The 23,229-nt window shown below is 42.7% G+C and overlaps 1 protein-coding gene across 21 annotated transcripts in view; it reads left to right on the top strand.

Annotated features, from left to right (window-relative positions):
* The window catches only part of mical3a (microtubule associated monooxygenase, calponin and LIM domain containing 3a), a 132,055-nt gene that overhangs the window by 41,700 nt on the left and 67,126 nt on the right, over positions 1–23,229 (top strand). The gene's annotated exons all lie outside the window — the stretch shown is intronic.

The raw sequence follows: 23,229 nt of genomic DNA on the forward strand, positions 1-23,229 counted from the left end.
GCTGTTTTTTTATGTACATGAAGTAACCCAAAAAAAGAAAAGTCCTAGTTTCCACAGACGAATTTCACTGCAGATGGAGAGTACACCTTCTCACAGTGTCAACTACACCGTTTCAGGACAGTCTGATGTGGAATTACAAAATAAGAGCCACCCAAAATTCATATTTGCGCTGTTTTGTATTGACATTAAGTAACCCTTAAAAAAGAAAAGTCCTAGTTTCCACAGACTAAATTCACTGCAGATGGAAAGTACACCTTCTCACAGTGTCAACTACACCGTTTCAGGACAGTCTGATGTGGAATTACAGAATAAGAGCCCTCCAAAATCCATATTTGCGCTGTTTTGTATGTACATGAAGTAACCCAAAAAAAGAAAAGTCCTAGTTTCCACAGACTAATTTCACTGCAGATGGAGAGTACACCTTCTCACAGTGTCAACTACATCGTTTCAGGACAGTCTGATGTGGAATTACAAAAGAGCCACCCAAAATTCATATTTGCGCTGTTTTGTATTGACATTAAGTAACCCTTAAAAAAAAAAAGTCCTAGTTTCCACAGACTAATTTCACTGCAGATGGAGAGTACACCTTCTCACAGTGTCAACTACACCGTTTCAGGACAGTCTGATGTGGAATTACAGAATAAGAGCCCACCAAAATTCATATTTGCGCTGTTTTGAATGTACATGAAGTAACCCAAAAAAAGAAAAGTCCTAGTTTCCACAGACTAATTTCACTGCAGATGGAGAGTACACCTTCTCACAGTGTCAACTACACCGTTTCAGGACAGTCTGATGTGGAATTACAGAATAAGAGCCCACCAAAATCCATATTTGCGCTGTTTTTTTATGTACATGAAGTAACCCAAAAAAAGAAAAGTCCTAGTTTCCACAGACGAATTTCACTGCAGATGGAGAGTACACCTTCTCACAGTGTCAACTACACCGTTTCAGGACAGTCTGATGTGGAATTACAAAATAAGAGCCACCCAAAATTCATATTTGCGCTGTTTTGTATTGACATTAAGTAACCCTTAAAAAAGAAAAGTCCTAGTTTCCACAGACTAAATTCACTGCAGATGGAAAGTACACCTTCTCACAGTGTCAACTACACCGTTTCAGGACAGTCTGATGTGGAATTACAGAATAAGAGCCCTCCAAAATCCATATTTGCGCTGTTTTGTATGTACATGAAGTAACCCAAAAAAAGAAAAGTCCTAGTTTCCACAGACTAATTTCACTGCAGATGGAGAGTACACCTTCTCACAGTGTCAACTACATCGTTTCAGGACAGTCTGATGTGGAATTACAAAAGAGCCACCCAAAATTCATATTTGCGCTGTTTTGTATTGACATTAAGTAACCCTTAAAAAAAAAAAGTCCTAGTTTCCACAGACTAATTTCACTGCAGATGGAGAGTACACCTTCTCACAGTGTCAACTACACCGTTTCAGGACAGTCTGATGTGGAATTACAGAATAAGAGCCCACCAAAATTCATATTTGCGCTGTTTTGAATGTACATGAAGTAACCCATAAAAAGAAAAGTCCTAGTTTCCACAGACTAATTTCACTGCAGATGGAGAGTACACCTTCTCACAGTGTCAACTACACCGTTTCAGGACAGTCTGATGTGGAATTACAGAATAAGAGCCCACCAAAATTCATATTTGCGCTGTTTTGAATGTACATGAAGTAACCCATAAAAAGAAAAGTCCTAGTTTCCACAGACTAATTTCACTGCAGATGGAGAGTACACCTTCTCACAGTGTCAACTACACCGTTTCAGGACAGTCTGATGTGGAATTACAGAATAAGAGCCCACCAAAATCCATATTTGCGCTGTTTTTTTATGTACATGAAGTAACCCAAAAAAAGAAAAGTCCTAGTTTCCACAGACGAATTTCACTGCAGATGGAGAGTACACCTTCTCACAGTGTCAACTACACCGTTTCAGGACAGTCTGATGTGGAATTACAGAATAAGAGCCCACCAAAATTCATATTTGCGCTGTTTTGTATGTCCATGAAGTAACCCATAAAAAGAAAAGTCCTAGTTTCCACAGACCAATTACACTGCAGATGGAGAGTACACCTTCTCACAGTGTCAACTACACAGTTTCAGGACAGTCTGATGTGGAATTACAAAATAAGAGCCACCCAAAATTCATATTTGCGCTGTTTTGTATTGACATTAAGTAACCCTTAAAAAAAAAAGTCCTAGTTTCCACAGACTAAATTCACTGCAGATGGAAAGTACACCTTCTCACAGTGTCAACTACACCGTTTCAAGACAGTCTGATGTGGAATTACAGAATAAGAGCCACCCAAAATCCATATTTGCGCTGTTTTGAATGTACATTAAGTAACCCATAAAAAGAAAAGTCCTAGTTTACACAGACTAATTTCACTGCAGATGGAGAGTACACCTTCTCACAGTGTCAACTACACCGTTTCAGGACAGTCTGATGTGGAATTACAGAATAAGAGCCCACCAAAATTCATATTTGCGCTGTTTTGTATGTCCATGAAGTAACCCATAAAAAGAAAAGTCCTAGTTTCCACAGACCAATTACACTGCAGATGGAGAGTACACCTTCTCACAGTGTCAACTACACAGTTTCAGGACAGTCTGATGTGGAATTACAAAATAAGAGCCACCCAAAATTCATATTTGCGCTGTTTTGTATTGACATTAAGTAACCCTTAAAAAAAAAAGTCCTAGTTTCCACAGACTAAATTCACTGCAGATGGAAAGTACACCTTCTCACAGTGTCAACTACACCGTTTCAAGACAGTCTGATGTGGAATTACAGAATAAGAGCCACCCAAAATCCATATTTGCGCTGTTTTGAATGTACATTAAGTAACCCATAAAAAGAAAAGTCCTAGTTTCCACAGACTAATTTCACTGCAGACAGAGAGTACACCTTCTCACAGTGTCAACAACACCGTTTCAGGACAGTCTGATGTGGAATTACAGAATAAGAGCCCACCAAAATCCATATTTGCGCTGTTTTGTATGTACATGAAGTAACCCAAAAAAAGAAAAGTCCTAGTTTCCACAGACTAATTTCACTGCAGATGGAGAGTACACCTTCTCACAGTGTCAACTACACCGTTTCAGGACAGTCTGATGTGGAATTACAGAATAAGAGCCACCCAAAATTCATATTTGCGCTGTTTTGTATTGACATTAAGTAACCCTTAAAAAAAAAAAGTCCTAGTTTCCACAGACTAAATTCACTGCAGATGGAAAGTACACCTTCTCACAGTGTCAACTACACCGTTTCAGGACAGTCTGATGTGGAATTACAGAATAAGAGCCCACCAAAATCCATATTTGCGCTGTTTTGTATGTACATGAAGTAACCCAAAAAAAGAAAAGTCCTAGTTTCCACAGACTAATTTCACTGCAGATGGAGAGTACACCTTCTCACAGTGTCAACTACACCGTTTCAGGACAGTCTGATGTGGAATTACAAAATAAGAGCCACCCAAAATTCATATTTGCGCTGTTTTGAATGTACATTAAGTAACCCATAAAAAGAAAAGTCCTAGTTTCCACAGACTAATTTCACTGCAGATGGAGAGTACACCTTCTCACAGTGTCAACTACACCGTTTCAGGACAGTCTGATGTGGATTTACAGAATAAGAGCCCACCAAAATCCATATTTACGCTGTTTTGTATGTACATGAAGTAACCCAAAAAAAGAAAAGTCCTAGTTTCCACAGACTAATTTCACTGCAGATGGAGAGTACACCTTCTCACAGTGTCAACTACACCGTTTCAGGACAGTCTGATGTGGAATTACAGAATAAGAGCCCACCAAAATCCATATTTGCGCTGTTTTTTTATGTACATGAAGTAACCCAAAAAAAGAAAAGTCCTAGTTTCCACAGACGAATTTCACTGCAGATGGAGAGTACACCTTCTCACAGTGTCAACTACACCGTTTCAGGACAGTCTGATGTGGAATTACAAAATAAGAGCCACCCAAAATTCATATTTGCGCTGTTTTGTATTGACATTAAGTAACCCTTAAAAAAAAAAGTCCTAGTTTCCACAGACTAAATTCACTGCAGATGGAGAGTACACCTTCTCACAGTGTCAACTACACCGTTTCAGGACAGTCTGATGTGGAATTACAGAATAAGAGCCCACCAAAATTCATATTTGCGCTGTTTTGAATGTACATGAAGTAACCCATAAAAAGAAAAGTCCTAGTTTCCACAGACTAATTTCACTGCAGATGGAGAGTACACCTTCTCACAGTGTCAACTACACCGTTTCAGGACAGTCTGATGTGGAATTACAAAAGAGCCACCCAAAATTCATATTTGCGCTGTTTTGTATTGACATTAAGTAACCCTTAAAAAAAAAAAGTCCTAGTTTCCACAGACTAATTTCACTGCAGATGGAGAGTACACCTTCTCACAGTGTCAACTACACCGTTTCAGGACAGTCTGATGTGGAATTACAGAATAAGAGCCCACCAAAATTCATATTTGCGCTGTTTTGAATGTACATGAAGTAACCCATAAAAAGAAAAGTCCTAGTTTCCACAGACTAATTTCACTGCAGATGGAGAGTACACCTTCTCACAGTGTCAACTACACCGTTTCAGGACAGTCTGATGTGGAATTACAAAAGAGCCACCCAAAATTCATATTTGCGCTGTTTTGTATTGACATTAAGTAACCCTTAAAAAAAAAAAGTCCTAGTTTCCACAGACTAAATTCACTGCAGATGGAGAGTACACCTTCTCACAGTGTCAACTACACCGTTTCAGGACAGTCTGATGTGGAATTACAGAATAAGAGCCACCCAAAATTCATATTTGCGCTGTTTTGTATTGACATTAAGTAACCCATAAAAAGAAAAGTCCTAGTTTCCACAGACTAAATTCAATGCAGATGGAAAGTACACCTTCTCATAGTGTCAACTACACCGTTTCACCGTCTGATGTGGAATTACAGAATAAGAGCCCCCCAAAATTCATATTTGCACTGTTCCCTTTCGAAAGGGAACTCGCGCTGCGTCAGCTTGACGCTACGGGGGAACGCATTCAGCGTGACAGGTGTCTGAATCACAATCGAATCACGTCAATCCTATTGACCGGCGACAGCCCATGACATCATCAAAGTGCGACCAGGAAGTATATAAGGGCGCCTTACCAACATGACACCGCTTCTTCGTCTTCAGGGACTGTTTGTCTGCTTCGAAAGAAAGAATCACGAAAGCTACAATGAAACACACAGGGAAGTCCAAGCATAGCTTCCGGAAGTGCGCGGATCCGTGTCCCAGGTTCCTCACACCTGAGGACACACATACCCTTTGTGTGTTTTGTCTGGGGGAAGAGCATGCACGGGAGGTTCTCGAGGGAGCCTCCTGTGCCAACTGCGAGCGTCTTCCCATCCGGACGCTCCGCTCTCGTCTGGCCCTCTTCTCGAGGGAAGTGGGTCCAGCTTCTGGGGACGGTCCCGCCGGTGCTGAGGCCGAGCGCCGGCTGCAATCATGGGGTTCCCAGATGGATCTGGCTCATCGTCTAGAGAGAGGCGTGGTTCTCTCTGACGATCGGTCAGATCGCGAGGGGCAGCTGCCGGGGGAGGAGTCAGACCTTTCCTCCCTTTCGTCAGCTGGTGTTCTTCCGGATGAGCAAGGGGTAGCTGAGCAGGGTGGTGACGAAGTATCAGCTGAACCCTCTCAGCCGCCCTGCCCCGTGTATGACGAGCTGCTGGAAGTGATGGAGCGTGCCACTGCTAGACTGCAGCTACAGTGGCGGCGCGCGAGGAGAGAGCCCGCGCGTTCGAGCCGCCTCGACGATCGGTTTCTCTCCGACGTCAATCCAGCAGCTCCCGGGAGCCTTCCATTTTCTCCCCGATCTTCATGATCAGATCTCGGGGGCATGGAAGAAGCCGTACTCGGCCCGAGTCCGGTTATGTGTCGATGCCACCAATCGACGAGACGTTCGCGAACTATCTCGCGTCTGGGAGGCCATCGACACTGAGAGCTCCCGCCCTGCCCTCTAAGGCGCTGAAGACCACCTCACGCCTTAACGGCAGGGCATACACGTCGGCAGGTCAGGCTGCGTCGGCATTGCACACTATGGCGGTGTTGCAGGCTTACCAGGCTGATCTGCTGAGGGATCTCGATCAGGGGGAGGGCCTACCCCCTGATGCGATGGCCGAGCTGCGTCGCACCACAGATTTTGCTCTCCGGGCTACCAAACAAACAGCGGTCGCCATCGGTCGTTCGATGGTGGCCATGGTGGCCACGGAGAGACATCTGTGGCTGAACCTGGCGGACATCGGGGGGAAAGAAAAGACCTTTCTCCTCGATGCCCCGGTCTCACCCTCTGAACTCTTTGGCACCTCCGTCGAGGCGGTGGTGGGAAGGTTTAGAGAGGCGAGGGCACGCTCGGCGGCATTTAGATCATGCATTCCGCGGAGATCCGGGGCGGCACCCAGACAGGCGGGAAGCTCCGGTCCGTCACGGTCTGAGGACTGGCGGCAGGACCAGCGAGCCAGCGTCGCTTCTCGCGCGCCCCCTCCTGGTCGGAGCAGGGCGTGGAAAAAGCGTGACTGCCGCACTCAGAAGAGGAAGGACGTCGGACAAGTGACCCGGAACCAGCGCCGTGGAGGGCCACGTTGGGATCAGTCTCCGCCTCCGAGGAGGCGCTAGACTAACGCAGGCCCTTCCTCCTTCTAACAATTCCCTTTTCCCCAAAGCCTCTTACATCAGGCGGTGGGCCCGTGATGAGCGGGAAAAGGAAGTACCCCAATCTCTGACGGCCCGCCAGGCCTGGTGTGTGAGAGCGCCCTCGAGCGGGTCGGTGGTAATGTTGCACCTAAGCACACACATTATGAATAAAGATTGTGTTTGAATATCAATGGCGTGCTGCAGGCGAGCGGGTAAGTCCCCTGTGGGGAAAATATCAATACATTTTCTGTTCCATGCTCCCTGCTGAGGATTTCGGGATCACTTTGGAGTAGTTGGATAGTTCTGTAGGGCTTATAGTTCCTCTGTTTGGACGGCCAGAACGAATGCATTTTACAAGCCAGTTGCTTTGAAAGTATATTCAGCAGGTTTTTGAAGGCATGTGGCAGTACTCCTCTGTTAAAACAGGGTAGATTAGAGTATTTCGCCAACCTAGCTCTGTATCACTCTGCCTCACCCATGGCTTGGGTTGAGCAGCACTTCTTAACCTTTGTGAAGCAAAATTTGTTGGTTTGGTAGTGAGCTCCCTTGTAGCCAGAGCATTGCCATGGCTGACGCCCTTGCATTTAAACGATAGGCCGCTTCAAAAGCTAGGTCCTTCATTGGGCGGGTGGCGTACGTGGTACTCCCCCCGTTTAGGGGGTCCAGGGCGTTGTTTTGCCGAGTATCCTGTCATGAGTAATGTAATTAGGTTCCAGAGCTTGTAGGAGCTGCTGGTAAGACTGCAACTGTCATACAGTAGGCCCGAAAAGTGGGCCGCTGGGATGGATTAGCCCCAGGTTGAGACCTTGGGGAAACCAGTTGGCTGTGAGCAGCCAACTTGGGCAGTCTGGGCAGTAGACTCCGGGTCAGGTGGTAGGCCTCAGTAGGCCTCCTTGCGAGTGAGTCCCGACGTTGGGGAGGTTAGCGATTAATAGCTGCAACCTAGATAGGTAGTCAGCCTCGGAAAGTTGGCCTTTGCAAAGTCGGCCCTTTTTTTTGGTATTGCTATGTGCTTACTCCCCAACGATGTCGGCCTCAAGTAGCAGAATTATCAACTAATAACTTCTCTTTGTTGTCTTGTCAGCCAGCAGAGGAGCCGCTGTCAGCCGGGAGATATAGCAGCCAGTCTCGTGCCTGCCACAACAGGAAGCCGCCTCCGCGGATCTGCTGTAAGGCTCCATGGACGCCAGTCGACCATGATAAGTCAGTGCGGCTGCCTGACTGTCCCTAGGGGTGAGCCCCGGGACCAGGATGCCTCTGGCAGCAGGCATGTGGGGTTTCCAGTAGGCTTGCTACGATAGTCGGTGTTGCCGGTGTTACCGGTGTCCATACTCAACACCGGTTACATCACTTGCCCACCGTGGCACCGCCCACCGTCTTTTTGATTTTTTTATAGTAATAAAATAATTTAGTTCAGTTAGAGAACAGACAATACGAATAAAAAGCTGAACGTATCTGCTTAATAAAGCAGGATCCGACCGTGAGTCTCGGCAGCGGCAGGAGTCATTAATCAGATTTAAGAGTGAGGAGCTGACAGAGATGATCGCGGAAGATTTGGTTTCAAAGCGAAACGTAAAAGCGCCTATTTAAGGGAGTTTGTCATTTGTTTTGTTGTTGTGCTTTTCATTAAAAATAATAGACTAATGAACCCATAATTCAAGCAACCCGCAGCCGAATTGGCGCTTATTCAAAACCGAAAGTTAAATGTGCACGGCCGCACAGAGCGCGCATTGTTTACTTTCGCCTGGCTCCGCTACGCTACGCTGACTGCGCGCATTTATTTTTGCCGCGCGCACCCTCGCGCCCGTGCGGGCGCGTCGAGTATAAACGAGGCTTTACGGACGAACTGTTATTCATTCATGGCGTGCATCTCAATCATAGACTGATCAATGCTTGATCAGTGCCCTGACTACTGTTCTAGGGAACTGATTGAGACGCACCCATGGCCTCACAGAGCGCGCATTTACAGACGAGCTGTCATTCACGGTGTGTGAATACGCAACACTGGCGCGTTTTCAGTTCAGAGCGGTCGTGTGCATGTTACTTTCGGTTAGATAGAATTAGTGATTTAAAAGCCTCCGCCGGTGATACCGGTATTACCGGTGTTGTCACACATCAATTAACCGGTGGGAAAATGTCCTCACCGTCACATCCCTAGTTTCCAGGTAGCGGGCCTCTCCAGGCCCCCCTGAAGGTTTGCCGTGGGGAGTAGGCCTCAAGCCGGGCCTCCTCTGATGGCACACCCCAAGGTTTCAGTCATGTGGACTAACATGGACTGCTGGCAGATGATAGGCCTTACTCTGCCTCCCGGTGAGCTCGCTACCAGGCAATAGGCCGCACTGGGCCTCTCTGAGGGGGAATTCCCGAGTCAGAATGTTCTGGCGGCTAGCATAGCCTGCTATTAGGTAGCCTCTCCAGGCCTCCCTGAGGGGATGAGCTCCTGTTTCCAGCTGCATCGACAGTGGGCTTCGACTGCTATTATGGAGATGGGCCTCATCTGGCCTCCCTTTAGCCGAGTTCCCGAGTTGGTTCCTCGAGCATTTGGCATGTACTGCTATCATGTAATAGGCCTCACTAGGCCTCCCTGAGGGGTTGGGTTCTCAGTTCAAGAACTGTTTACTGGCATATGCTGACAGCTAGTGGTATCTGCCCCTTATTTGGCAGCATCTGAGGATGGTCTTACCCTGGCGCGACTGAGGTCGCTTCTGCTACTTGGTTCCCATGGGAGGGAATCTAGCCTACAACCTGGCTTACCTACCGGGCAGCCCCTTTTTAAGCTCCCCTCTCTTCGAGGGTCGTATGTGAGCCCGAAGCTGCCTGGGCCTGATCAGATGGTCGTAGGCCCCTCGCGAGGCCTCCCAATTATATCAGCTTTTAGGCCATTCTGGCCTCCTGAGTGTTTCTACTTGATAATAACTCAGTAGATCCTAGGATCGGGCAGATTAACTCCCCTCGCTGGCAAGGGTCGAAACCGCTATGCTGAGTACTGCTCTCCAGGATGCCCGTCTCTGAGATCCGGCTCAAGGAGGACACTGCCAGCTTGCAGTACCTTGGGTTGGATGCCTCTCCCGGAGGTGAGTTTCCAGAGGCTCTGTTCTCGAACAGACAAGGATGGCTGGTCCCATGTGTCCCATATAGAGGTCTCTGGGTCAGGTCTCCCTGGTGGCATTCGGTGATTTCTTCCCGAATAGTGGCTGGCTGGGGCGCCCTAGGGCCCCCTAGCCAGATTCCCTTAAAGGAGCCCCCTTCCTTTGAATGGGTTGGATCCAGGCCTTTGAGCGGCCTGAGTAGGACCTCGTGCAGCCGCACTAAGGTTCCTGACGAGGCTTATAGCTCGGGCTATGACCGTAGGGAATGCTGTCACTGACAGCCTTGTGTGATCAGAGGGGGAGTGGTTCAGGCATTTTATTTCAATTAGCTTGTCCTGACAGTTGTCACTGCCAGTGGGCATGCACTCCCCTCGGCATGGCGGCGTTGGTATTTCGTTCCCCGTAGCGTCAAGCTGACGCAGCGCGAGTTCCCTTTCGAAAGGGAACGTCTCCGGTTACGTATGTAACCTAGGTTCCCTGAGAACAGGGAACGAGACGCTGCGTCGCTTTGCCATTCTTAGGGCCTGCCCGCCGAACAGTCCCTTCAGACGAAGAGGCGGTGTCATGTTGGTAAGGCGCCCTTATATACTTCCTGGTCGCACTTTGATGATGTCATGGGCTGTCGCCGGTCAATAGGATTGACGTGATTCGATTGTGATTCAGACACCTGTCACGCTGAAGGCGTTCCCCCGTAGCGTCAAGCTGACGCAGCGCGAGTTCCCTTTTGAAAGGGAACAGTGCAAATATGAATTTTGGGGGGCTCTTATTCTGTAATTCCACATCAGACTGTCTTGAAACGGTGTAGTTGACACTGTGAGAAGGTGTACTTTCCATCTGCAGTGAATTTAGTCTGTGGAAACTAGGACTTTTTTTTTTTAAGGGTTACTTAATGTACATTCAAAACAGCGCAAATATGAATTTTGGGTGGCTCTTATTTTGTAATTCCACATCAGACTGTCCTGAAACGGTGTAGTTGACACTGTGAGAAGGTGTACTCTCCATCTGCAGTGAAATTAGTCTGTGGAAACTAGGACTTTTCTTTTTTTGGGTTACTTCATGGACATACAAAACAGCGCAAATATGAATTTTGGTGGGCTCTTATTCTGTAATTCCACATCAGACTGTCCTGAAACGGTGTAGTTGACACTGTGAGAAGGTGTACTCTCCATCTGCAGTGAAATTAGTCTGTGTAAACTAGGACTTTTCTTTTTATGGGTTACTTAATGTACATTCAAAACAGCGCAAATATGGATTTTGGGTGGCTCTTATTCTGTAATTCCACATCAGACTGTCTTGAAACGGTGTAGTTGACACTGTGAGAAGGTGTACTTTCCATCTGCAGTGAATTTAGTCTGTGGAAACTAGGACTTTTTTTTTTTAAGGGTTACTTAATGTCAATACAAAACAGCGCAAATATGAATTTTGGGTGGCTCTTTTGTAATTCCACATCAGACTGTCCTGAAACGGTGTAGTTGACACTGTGAGAAGGTGTACTCTCCATCTGCAGTGAAATTAGTCTGTGGAAACTAGGACTTTTCTTTTTATGGGTTACTTCATATACATTCAAAACAGCGCAAATATGAATTTTGGTGGGCTCTTATTCTGTAATTCCACATCAGACTGTCCTGAAACGGTGTAGTTGACACTGTGAGAAGGTGTACTCTCCATCTGCAGTGAAATTAGTCTGTGGAAACCAGGACTTTTCTTTTTTTGGGTTACTTCATGTACATACAAAACAGCGTAAATATGGATTTTGGGTGGCTCTTATTCTGTAATTCCACATCAGACTGTCCTGAAACGGTGTAGTTGACACTGTGAGAAGGTGTACTCTCCATCTGCAGTGAAATTAGTCTGTGGAAACTAGGACTTTTCTTTTTTTGGGTTACTTCATGTACATACAAAACAGCGTAAATATGGATTTTGGGTGGCTCTTATTCTGTAATTCCACATCAGACTGTCCTGAAACTGTGTAGTTGACACTGTGAGAAGGTGTACTCTCCATCTGCAGTGAAATTGGTCTGTGGAAACTAGGACTTTTCTTTTTATGGGTTACTTCATGGACATACAAAACAGCGCAAATATGAATTTTGGTGGGCTCTTATTCTGTAATTCCACATCAGACTGTCCTGAAACGGTGTAGTTGACACTGTGAGAAGGTGTACTCTCCATCTGCAGTGAAATTAGTCTGTGTAAACTAGGACTTTTCTTTTTATGGGTTACTTAATGTACATTCAAAACAGCGCAAATATGGATTTTGGGTGGCTCTTATTCTGTAATTCCACATCAGACTGTCTTGAAACGGTGTAGTTGACACTGTGAGAAGGTGTACTTTCCATCTGCAGTGAATTTAGTCTGTGGAAACTAGGACTTTTCTTTTTTAAGGGTTACTTAATGTCAATACAAAACAGCGCAAATATGAATTTTGGGTGGCTCTTATTTTGTAATTCCACATCAGACTGTCCTGAAACGGTGTAGTTGACACTGTGAGAAGGTGTACTCTCCATCTGCAGTGTAATTGGTCTGTGGAAACTAGGACTTTTCTTTTTATGGGTTACTTCATGGACATACAAAACAGCGCAAATATGAATTTTGGTGGGCTCTTATTCTGTAATTCCACATCAGACTGTCCTGAAACGGTGTAGTTGACACTGTGAGAAGGTGTACTCTCCATCTGCAGTGAAATTCGTCTGTGGAAACTAGGACTTTTCTTTTTTTGGGTTACTTCATGTACATAAAAAAACAGCGCAAATATGGATTTTGGTGGGCTCTTATTCTGTAATTCCACATCAGACTGTCCTGAAACGGTGTAGTTGACACTGTGAGAAGGTGTACTCTCCATCTGCAGTGAAATTAGTCTGTGGAAACTAGGACTTTTCTTTTTTTGGGTTACTTCATGTACATACAAAACAGCGCAAATATGAATTTTGGTGGGCTCTTATTCTGTAATTCCACATCAGACTGTCCTGAAACGGTGTAGTTGACACTGTGAGAAGGTGTACTCTCCATCTGCAGTGAAATTAGTCTGTGGAAACTAGGACTTTTCTTTTTTTGGGTTACTTCATGTACATACAAAACAGCGTAAATATGGATTTTGGGTGGCTCTTATTCTGTAATTCCACATCAGACTGTCCTGAAACGGTGTAGTTGACACTGTGAGAAGGTGTACTCTCCATCTGCAGTGAAATTAGTCTGTGGAAACTAGGACTTTTCTTTTTATGGGTTACTTCATGTACATTCAAAACAGCGCAAATATGAATTTTGGTGGGCTCTTATTCTGTAATTCCACATCAGACTGTCCTGAAACGGTGTAGTTGACACTGTGAGAAGGTGTACTCTCCATCTGCAGTGAAATTAGTCTGTGGAAACTAGGACTTTTTTTTTTTAAGGGTTACTTAATGTCAATACAAAACAGCGCAAATATGAATTTTGGGTGGCTCTTTTGTAATTCCACATCAGACTGTCCTGAAACGGTGTAGTTGACACTGTGAGAAGGTGTACTCTCCATCTGCAGTGAAATTAGTCTGTGGAAACTAGGACTTTTCTTTTTATGGGTTACTTCATGTACATTCAAAACAGCGCAAATATGAATTTTGGTGGGCTCTTATTCTGTAATTCCACATCAGACTGTCCTGAAACGGTGTAGTTGACACTGTGAGAAGGTGTACTCTCCATCTGCAGTGAAATTAGTCTGTGGAAACTAGGACTTTTCTTTTTTTGGGTTACTTCATGTACATACAAAACAGCGTAAATATGGATTTTGGGTGGCTCTTATTCTGTAATTCCACATCAGACTGTCCTGAAACGGTGTAGTTGACACTGTGAGAAGGTGTACTCTCCATCTGCAGTGAAATTAGTCTGTGGAAACTAGGACTTTTCTTTTTATGGGTTACTTCATGTACATTCAAAACAGCGCAAATATGAATTTTGGTGGGCTCTTATTCTGTAATTCCACATCAGACTGTCCTGAAACGGTGTAGTTGACACTGTGAGAAGGTGTACTCTCCATCTGCAGTGAATTTAGTCTGTGGAAACTAGGACTTTTTTTTTTTAAGGGTTACTTAATGTCAATACAAAACAGCGCAAATATGAATTTTGGGTGGCTCTTTTGTAATTCCACATCAGACTGTCCTGAAACGGTGTAGTTGACACTGTGAGAAGGTGTACTCTCCATCTGCAGTGAAATTAGTCTGTGGAAACTAGGACTTTTCTTTTTATGGGTTACTTAATGTACATTCAAAACAGCGCAAATATGAATTTTGGGTGGCTCTTATTTTGTAATTCCACATCAGACTGTCCTGAAACGGTGTAGTTGACACTGTGAGAAGGTGTACTCTCCATCTGCAGTGAAATTAGTCTGTGGAAACTAGGACTTTTCTTTTTTTGGGTTACTTCATGTACAAACAAAACAGCGCAAATATGGATTTTGGTGGGCTCTTATTCTGTAATTCCACATCAGACTGTCCTGAAACGGTGTAGTTGACACTGTGAGAAGGTGTACTCTCCATCTGCAGTGAAATTAGTCTGTGGAAACTAGGACTTTTCTTTTTATGGGTTACTTAATGTCAATACAAAACAGCGCAAATATGAATTTTGGGTGGCTCTTATTCTGTAATTCCACATCAGACTGTCCTGAAACTGTGTAGTTGACACTGTGAGAAGGTGTACTCTCCATCTGCAGTGTAATTGGTCTGTGGAAACTAGGACTTTTCTTCTTATGGGTTACTTAGTGTATAGAAAAAAACAGCGCAAATATGAGTTTTGGGGTGCTCTTATTTTGTAATCCCACATCAGACTGTCCTGAAACGGTGTAGTTGACACTATGAGAAGGTGTACTCTCTGTCTGCAGTGAAATTAGTTTGTGTAAACTAGGACTTTTCTTTTTATGGGTTACTTAATGTCAATACAAAACAGCGCAAATATGAATTTTGGGTGGCTCTTATTCTGTAATTCCACATCAGACTGTCTTGAAACGGTGTAGTTGACACTGTGAGAAGGTGTACTTTCCATCTGCAGTGAATTTAGTCTGTGGAAACTAGGACTTTTTTTTTTTAAGGGTTACTTAATGTCAATACAAAACAGCGCAAATATGAATTTTGGGTGGCTCTTATTTTGTAATTCCACATCAGACTGTCCTGAAACGGTGTAGTTGACACTGTGAGAAGGTGTACTCTCCATCTGCAGTGAAATTAGTCTGTGGAAACTAGGACTTTTCTTTTTATGGGTTACTTAATGTCAATACAAAACAGCGCAAATATGAATTTTGGGTGGCTCTTATTCTGTAATTCCACATCAGACTGTCCTGAAACTGTGTAGTTGACACTGTGAGAAGTTGTACTCTCCATCTGCAGTGTAATTGGTCTGTGGAAACTAGGACTTTTCTTTTTATGGGTTACTTCATGGACATACAAAACAGCGCAAATATGAATTTTGGTGGGCTCTTATTCTGTAATTCCACATCAGACTGTCCTGAAACGGTGTAGTTGACACTGTGAGAAGGTGTACTCTCCATCTGCAGTGTAATTGGTCTGTGGAAACTAGGACTTTTCTTTTTATGGGTTACTTCATGTACATTCAAAACAGCGCAAATATGAATTTTGGTGGGCTCTTATTCTGTAATTCCACATCAGACTGTCCTGAAACGGCGTAGTTGACACTGTGAGAAGGTGTACTCTCCATCTGCAGTGAAATTAGTCTGTGGAAACTAGGACTTTTCTTTTTATGGGTTACTTAATGTCAATACAAAACAGCGCAAATATGAATTTTGGGTGGCTCTTATTTTGTAATTCCACATCAGACTGTCCCTAAACGGTGTATTTGACACTATGAGAAGGTGTACTGTCTGTCTGCAGTGAAATTAGTTTGTGTAAACTAGGACTTTTGTTTTTATGGGTTACTCAATGTATAGAAAAAACAGCGCAAATATGAGTTTTGGGGTGCTCTTATTTTGTAATCCCACATCAGACTGTCCTGAAACGGTGTAGTGGACACTGTAAGAAGGTGTACTCTCAGTCTGCAGTGAAATTAGTTTGTGTAAACTAGGACTTTTGTTTTTATGGGTTACTCAATGTATAGAAAAAAACTGCGCAAATATGAGTTTTGGAGTGCTCTTATTTTGTAATATATATATGTAAATATGTGTGTGTGTGTGTAAATATATACATGTATTCATATCTATACACACACACACATACATACATACATATATATATATAACTAAATTAAAAGCCCTCCCCCAAAATTCATATATACACCTGTTTATTTATTCAGGGAGACTTTTATTTTGGAATTCGACATCATACAGTGACAGGCTGTGAGGTGTACTATCCTTTTCAGGTGAAATTGGGTTGTAAAATGTTTATTTATTTATATTTATTTAGGTATGTTTCTATTTTTATTCAGGCAGACTTTTATTTTGGAAGTCGGCATCATACAGTGACAGGTACAATATTTATTTGTTTTCATTTATTCAGACAGACGTACTGAATAAAAGTATGTTAAATCGCGTTCACCAGAAGATCACTTGTTTTCATATCAGTTCTCTGACGGTCGTACCGTAACAGCCAGTGTATGCGCGCACCCCAAAATAACGTGGCGGATAGATTGACTGTGTATTTCGGAGTGGCGGATGGCTTGACCCCAGTCTACACTGCCCCTACCCATCACACACACACACACACACACACACACACACACACACACACACACACTTAAACCGAAGCCCCTAAACCTACCCATCACAAGAAACATTCTGCACTTTTACATTTTCAAAAAAAAACATAATTTAGTATGTTTATAAATCCATTTACATTCACGCGGAATCACACGGCGTAGACATACACGCGGAGATGATGGTTCGTTTCGGCGTACACATACAAGCGGAATCACACTGCGTAGACATACACGTGGAGATTATGGTTTGTTTCGGCGTACACATACACGCGGAATCACACTGCGTAGACATACACGTGGAGATTATGGTTTGTTTCGGCGTACACATACACGCGGAATCACACTGCGTAGACATACACGTGGAGATTATGGTTTGTTTCGGCGTACACATACACGCGGAATCACACAGCGTAGACATACACGTGGAGATTATGGTTTGTTTCGGCGTACACATACACGCGGAATCACACTGCGTAGACATACACGTGGAGATTATGGTTTGTTTCGGCGTACACATACACGCGGAATCACACTGCGTAGACATACACGTGGAGATTATGGTTTGTTTCGGCGTACACATACACGCGGAATCACACAGCGTAGACATACACGCGGATAGCTCAAAATGCGTACAGATAACACGCCATTTGGCTTTAGAAAGTTAAGCAAAGCCATGATGTCATGTTGATTGGCGTTGTCGTTTTCGGCTTTGAAACTAAATCCATCTTTGTTGAATAACTGGGCTGCTCTAACTCAGGATGGAGAAATCAACAGGGCAATATAATTTGAACGTAATGCTCAGCGTAATGAATTCAGAGGGAGACCGGTAGAAGTAGAGTGCTGCAGGTACGTCGTTCATGAACGAATGATTCTTAATATGACTCGGGACTACCGAGTTGTCTCAGAGAGTGATCCGTTCATTTTGTTGGCCGCGCGTGTGCGCAAAATCCCATAGGTTCTGTACATGAAACAGAAAATGTTAGTTCATCCCTCGAGTTCGGGTTGAGTCTTTCGTTCTTCCTGTCAGTCCTATAGTAGACTATGCTGTCAGAACCGGAAAGAGAAATTATTAGTTCATCTTTCGAGGTTTGCATTCCGCGGGGTCCGAGTCTTTCGTTCTTCCTGTTATGCTGAAATGACTCAATTTTTTTTTTTTTTTTTCATTTTGCTGAACGAGATTCAAAGATCCGAGTCTGTAAAATGATCCGAACTTCCCGCTACTAACTACAGGGCCCCCTTAGTGTCTTCTAATAGTGGGCAATAATAACGATCACCTGTAATGACCGCGATTAGACCAATTAATCGCGATCAAACGATTATTTTTATAATCGTGACAGGTCTATTTTACATTTATTTTTTCACGTTTAGAACAGGAACAATTAGAACAGAAATGGAATGATATCTGGAAAAAAAAGTGCTGGCAAAACGAAATATAGACTAGGCCATGGTTTACATCCCAGTCATATTTTTTGCTGATAGAGCAGATCAGATCTCGAGATCTGAAGATGGAACAGCATAAACAAAGACAAACAAACACATTTTTATTTATCGGTATTGATCAGTAATATAGCCTATATTTATTTGTTCATGTTTATTTATTTCCCATATTTTTACTTTCAGATTACAGTCGTCGTCATCAAACAATCACTTAAACTATAACGACTTTCGCGCACACCCGCCCATATAGCCTAATATAATATATTATTTATATTTATAGTATTTATATTTTTATATTACATATTTTTACAAATTCAGGCTATAATTTACATTTACAATTTACATCTCGTGTGTGCTTTTGTCTCAGTGGTTAATGAAGACTATTTAACGAAGGCTCAAGGCTATTTAATTTAACAAAGTGTAGTCACTCGCTGCTCACACTACCGTGATTGTATATTATGCTACGTTTATTATTTATATTTATTTTTTATATTTTATAACATTTACATAGCCTATTTATATTATTTTACATATATCGTGTGGTGTGCGCTTTTGTCTCAGTGGTTCAAGGCTATTTAACGAATACTTTTTAATTTAACAAGGCTATTTAGGCTAATGATTATTTATATATATATATATATATATATATATATATGTGTGTGTTATTTATATTACATAAATCATTTTTACATATCATATAATTATTTATATTTATGTTATTTATACTACATAAATCATTTTTACATACTACATTATTATATTATATTAGGCCTATTTTTACACATTTATATATAGGCTATATGCCTATCTCGTGTGCGCTTTTGTCTCAGTGGTGCTATTTAACGAAGGCTATTTAATTTAACAAAGTGTCGCTGCTCACACTACCGTGATTGGATATTATTTATATTTATATTACATATTTTTACATATTCATATTAATTTATATATCTCGTGTGCGCTTTTGTCTCAGTGGTTCAAATATTTAACGAAGGCTATTTAATTTAACCAAGTGTCGCACACTACTGTGCTTGTAAGCCTGCCAGACGGATATCTTTTTCGATAGCCTTAATGAAATTGGAATTTCAGAATCACATAGCCTACTTATATTTAATTGCCTACAATAGATTATTTATTGATTATATTGAATGAAATTTTGCATGCCCAGCTTATTTGTAGTCAATCTTTCCCAAACAGAGTTGGAAGACAGTTAAAACTTACCAGTACTAAGGAGGGCTGAGGCAGGTCCAGCTCAGTTTGTTCTTTCTGAAGCCGTGTTTTTTTTTTTTTGCCAGCTATGGGAGAAATCGGTCAGCGTTCGACACAAACCCATGGCCCGGGCGGTGCGTTCTTTTTTCTGCTTTCATGACTTCTATCTCCCTACCCGCTATTGTCGGCTGCGCAACCATGTGAGAGAATTGTGTTAAGCACGTGCAATTAAAAACCTGCTTATGCGCCTATATTTTATGCTTTAGTAAAATTTAATTCAAATTATAGGCTACAAGACATTACACGGATACAAATGGAATGTTATAATGGAAAATTGCGCTCCCCAACTCGCGAAAGGTCGGATTTGCTCCATCTTTTGATTCAGTTTTGTTTAGAAAACCTTGAATCCATATAAGACACGCACGTCATTAGACACAATCCATGTCATTAGAATCAATGAATCTAGGGATGAAACGATTACCGGTTTCACGATAAACCACGATAAAATTTAGTGACGGTTAGTAATATCGTATAAAAAAAATTTATCATTAAAACTGCGTGTGATTATCACGGTTGTGAAAACTTGCGGTAAATCTTGTCCAGTCAGCATCAGTCTGGCGCACCGCTGTTTTCTGAATGAGAATAAATGGCAGAAAGCAGTGACAGCACTTGGGGGATTGTTCTGCCTTCTAAAAGGACCAAATCTGAGGCGTGGTCATATTTTGGCTTTTACATAAATCCTGAGGGAAACTTAATCTAAGATGGTCACCTTGTCTGCAGAACATGCCAGAAGAAAGTCGCTGTAATAGGGGGAACACTTCAAAACTACGAACGCAAGGCAAGTGGACTTTGACCTCAATACCAAACCTACGTCTGGCAAATAATAACGTGAAGCGAACGAACAAATTCAGAAAAGGCTAGGGTGACATTTAAGGGATAATAATCAGGGCTTGACATTAACAACCGCCATTTGCGAGTGTAACGTTATTTCGGCTGCACACTAGTCACTATGGCTGTTGAACTTATAATAGTCTTCTCAAAAGCCATCTGTTATAATCGCGTTGCGCATTATAAGCACTTACACGTGTTTCTATTGAGTTTGTGAATGCAATGTCTCAAAATCAGAGGCGTTCAGACTAGCGGAGTTTTGTTCAGAGCGCGCGCGCCGCGCTCACTCGCTGAAATCTGCACTCAGATCAGAGATAAACGAGCGATGTATGCAGGAGATTCATTCATCATACAGTGGATGACTGTTTTTGTTCTATTTCAGCAGCGACAATGGTTTAAAAAAAACACAGCAGAACCACAGAGCATCTGATATGACTGGCATAACGCAGGCGAATTTAGGGACCGTCTGTAAAGTTACATACAACATTGGTAACGTTATACACGTTTCAAACTTCAATAGCATTTGAAGAGAATGACAGTCATAAAAAGACTGTAAAGTGTTCATCTAGGTGTCAGGTATGATGCACACATTTTGATATTTAATAAAATAAACTGTCAAATCATATGGAAATATGGATATGCATTATTTCACTAGGATACTGTTTGGGCTCTAACACAAAATATGCTAGATTTAAATGTGTCTGATAGAACACTGATGAGAATATTGCTTGGGAATATATTTACAGTGATAATATTAGAGATTATATTTACGACAAATTATTATTATTTATGTGTTATGCGTTGCTATTGATGACGGCCATTAAGGAAGGAAATCCCACAGAATCTAGCTTAAAAAAGTGCTTAGAGCTGCTTTAGTTATTTGTTGTTTGTTGAATTTCAAATATAAAACTTGTTGAAATGTTTTAAGTGTGAGCATCTGTTCTTTTTGAACACTTTCATCTCGTTTGAACAAATCCGTGATAATATTGATAACCGTGATAATTTGGGTCACTATAATCGTGATGTTAAATTTCCATACCGTTTCATCCCTAAATGAATCCATGGAATTAGACACAACGTGCACACATGTGCAGGCCAATGTTTTTTTTATTTATTTATTTTGCGGTGATGGCGGTGACGATCTCAGACCCGCGGTAGGCGTCACGTGACCGCGGTATTACGGTAATGCGGTAACCGTCCCAGCCCTAGGCCACGCCCTTAATTATGCAGGATTTTAAGGTTTTATATAATGTAAACGAATGAGTTATAAAAAAAATTCGTCCCCCTTACAGTTGTCATGAAGGGCAAAATTAGCCGTATAGACCAAAACCACAATTTGTACCAAACATGTGTTTTTCTGCTGTAAATTTGGGCGTTTTAACATGGGGCTCAGAGATTCTGCTCCCTTCTGGAGCCTAGTGGCCAGTCGATGAATTGCAGTTTAAGTCACTTCCGTATTGGCTTCAAGAGAAACTGCGGGAGGTTGCCGCTTGATTTATCTAAATTCGTCAAAAGGGAATACAAAACTAAGGCCCAATCCCATTTCTACCCCTTAGCCTTTCCTTTTCCCCTTCCCCTTCGTTTTGCGCATTCACGTGAAGGGGTAGGGGTGTCTCCATTCTCTTTTGGCTGGAGTGGTATGGTTAAGGGGAAGGGCCAGATAGCCCTTCAAAGAAAGATTTTTCCCTGCATACACAGACTACCATGCTGCTAGAATGAGTGTAGTGGTGTTGCCACTCGGGATCGATCACTTGTGTGTCGCCTGGCTGCCAGTTTCTCTGTAGCTTTCTAAACGTGCTATTTGAGTGATGCAAACACAAATTATTACAGTTCAAAAAAATATCTAGTCATCCTTCATAACGCGGTCGCTATTTACATCACTCATCGTCTGTAAACTCAAGCGTTACCAAGGCAACAACTGACTTGTTTGTATTACATTGCAAAGCGCACTGTTATCGCAGCACCACAGTAGAAAACAAAACCATATCCGTACCGGCCGGCTTGGGTCGGCACAGAATGGAACAGTTAATAAACAAAGAACAGTTTGGCCCAATGGAAGAGCAGTTCCACCAGTCTTGTATGTCCTGTATCATTCTGTATCGTCTTAGGAAACTTGAAGGCTTGTACGTTTTCGAACTGAAAACGAGCACCGTTTTCTTCAGTCCAAAAAGCACAAAACAACTTTGGGAGTGAGTAATCTGTTAATTGTACTTGCGCCTGATTTCAGTTAGATATGTGCACTTCATTGCTGTTCATACTGGTTAAATGTTACTGGACACTACTAAAAGAAACGGTGTATGATGACGTGTAATGGTATAGTAGTGGTGTCTCATTTCTTAGGGGAATATTTTCACCCCTACATCTTCAAGGGCCACTCTGTTTCAAGGGGTAGGCGAAGGGGTATAAAATAGAATTGGGCTTAAGACTGCAGGTATACAAACAATAAACAAAGCAGCGCTTGCTTACAGTTTTGGATATCAATCACACTGATCATGTTCTTTGTTACACTCCGCTCATGAAAATATTCGTGCAGTGTTGCTCAGGCAAGATGATGTATAATTATAACAGCCTTCCGTCTGTTCAGCCTTTTGTCTTCTCGCTTTCATCACTTTTGCTCTAATTCTTGTGCATTGACTTGTTCGCTAAACTGAACAGCCAATCAGAGTTCCCTCTCTGACCGACGGCCTGACGCTGATTCTACATGTTGAATCGGCCAAAAAGACCCTGACGCCGTCCAACTAGAGCCAACGGTGTGGAACACATCAGAAAACGAAGTCGGCCGATATAAACTTGGTGTGTCTCTGGCTTTAAAGAGAAACGGAGTCAGACTGATAAAAGTTTGGCTATGCAACACTATTTCACACCTGAGTTGGACATAGTGTCAGCAATAGTTTTTGTTACGTGCAGCAATGCGGTTTATGCTTATTTATAATATCTGGGGTGTCTTGTTCACAGTAGACTGCACGGACTTCCAATATTTCAGTATTTCCTGTTTGGTTTTCTGTGCGGTCATCAGACTTCCTGTGGTCACTGACTCTCAGATAAGGGCATGGGGCATTTTCAGCTCTTTATAATGCCAAGTCTTTATTAGAGCTTCTAGGACCTTTAGGCTATGTGAAATTTTCCAGACAAGGTTTTTGGCAGCCCACTTTATGTTGGTTAAAGGTGTTACCATTTAAAACCTGTTTTATTGACTTGTTTTACACAGAATGTTTTAAATAACTGCATTATATAATGTCC

Source organism: Gobio gobio, assembly GCF_949357685.1.
Source record: "Gobio gobio genome assembly, chromosome: 9".
Classification (NCBI taxonomy): Eukaryota; Metazoa; Chordata; class Actinopteri; order Cypriniformes; family Gobionidae; genus Gobio; species Gobio gobio.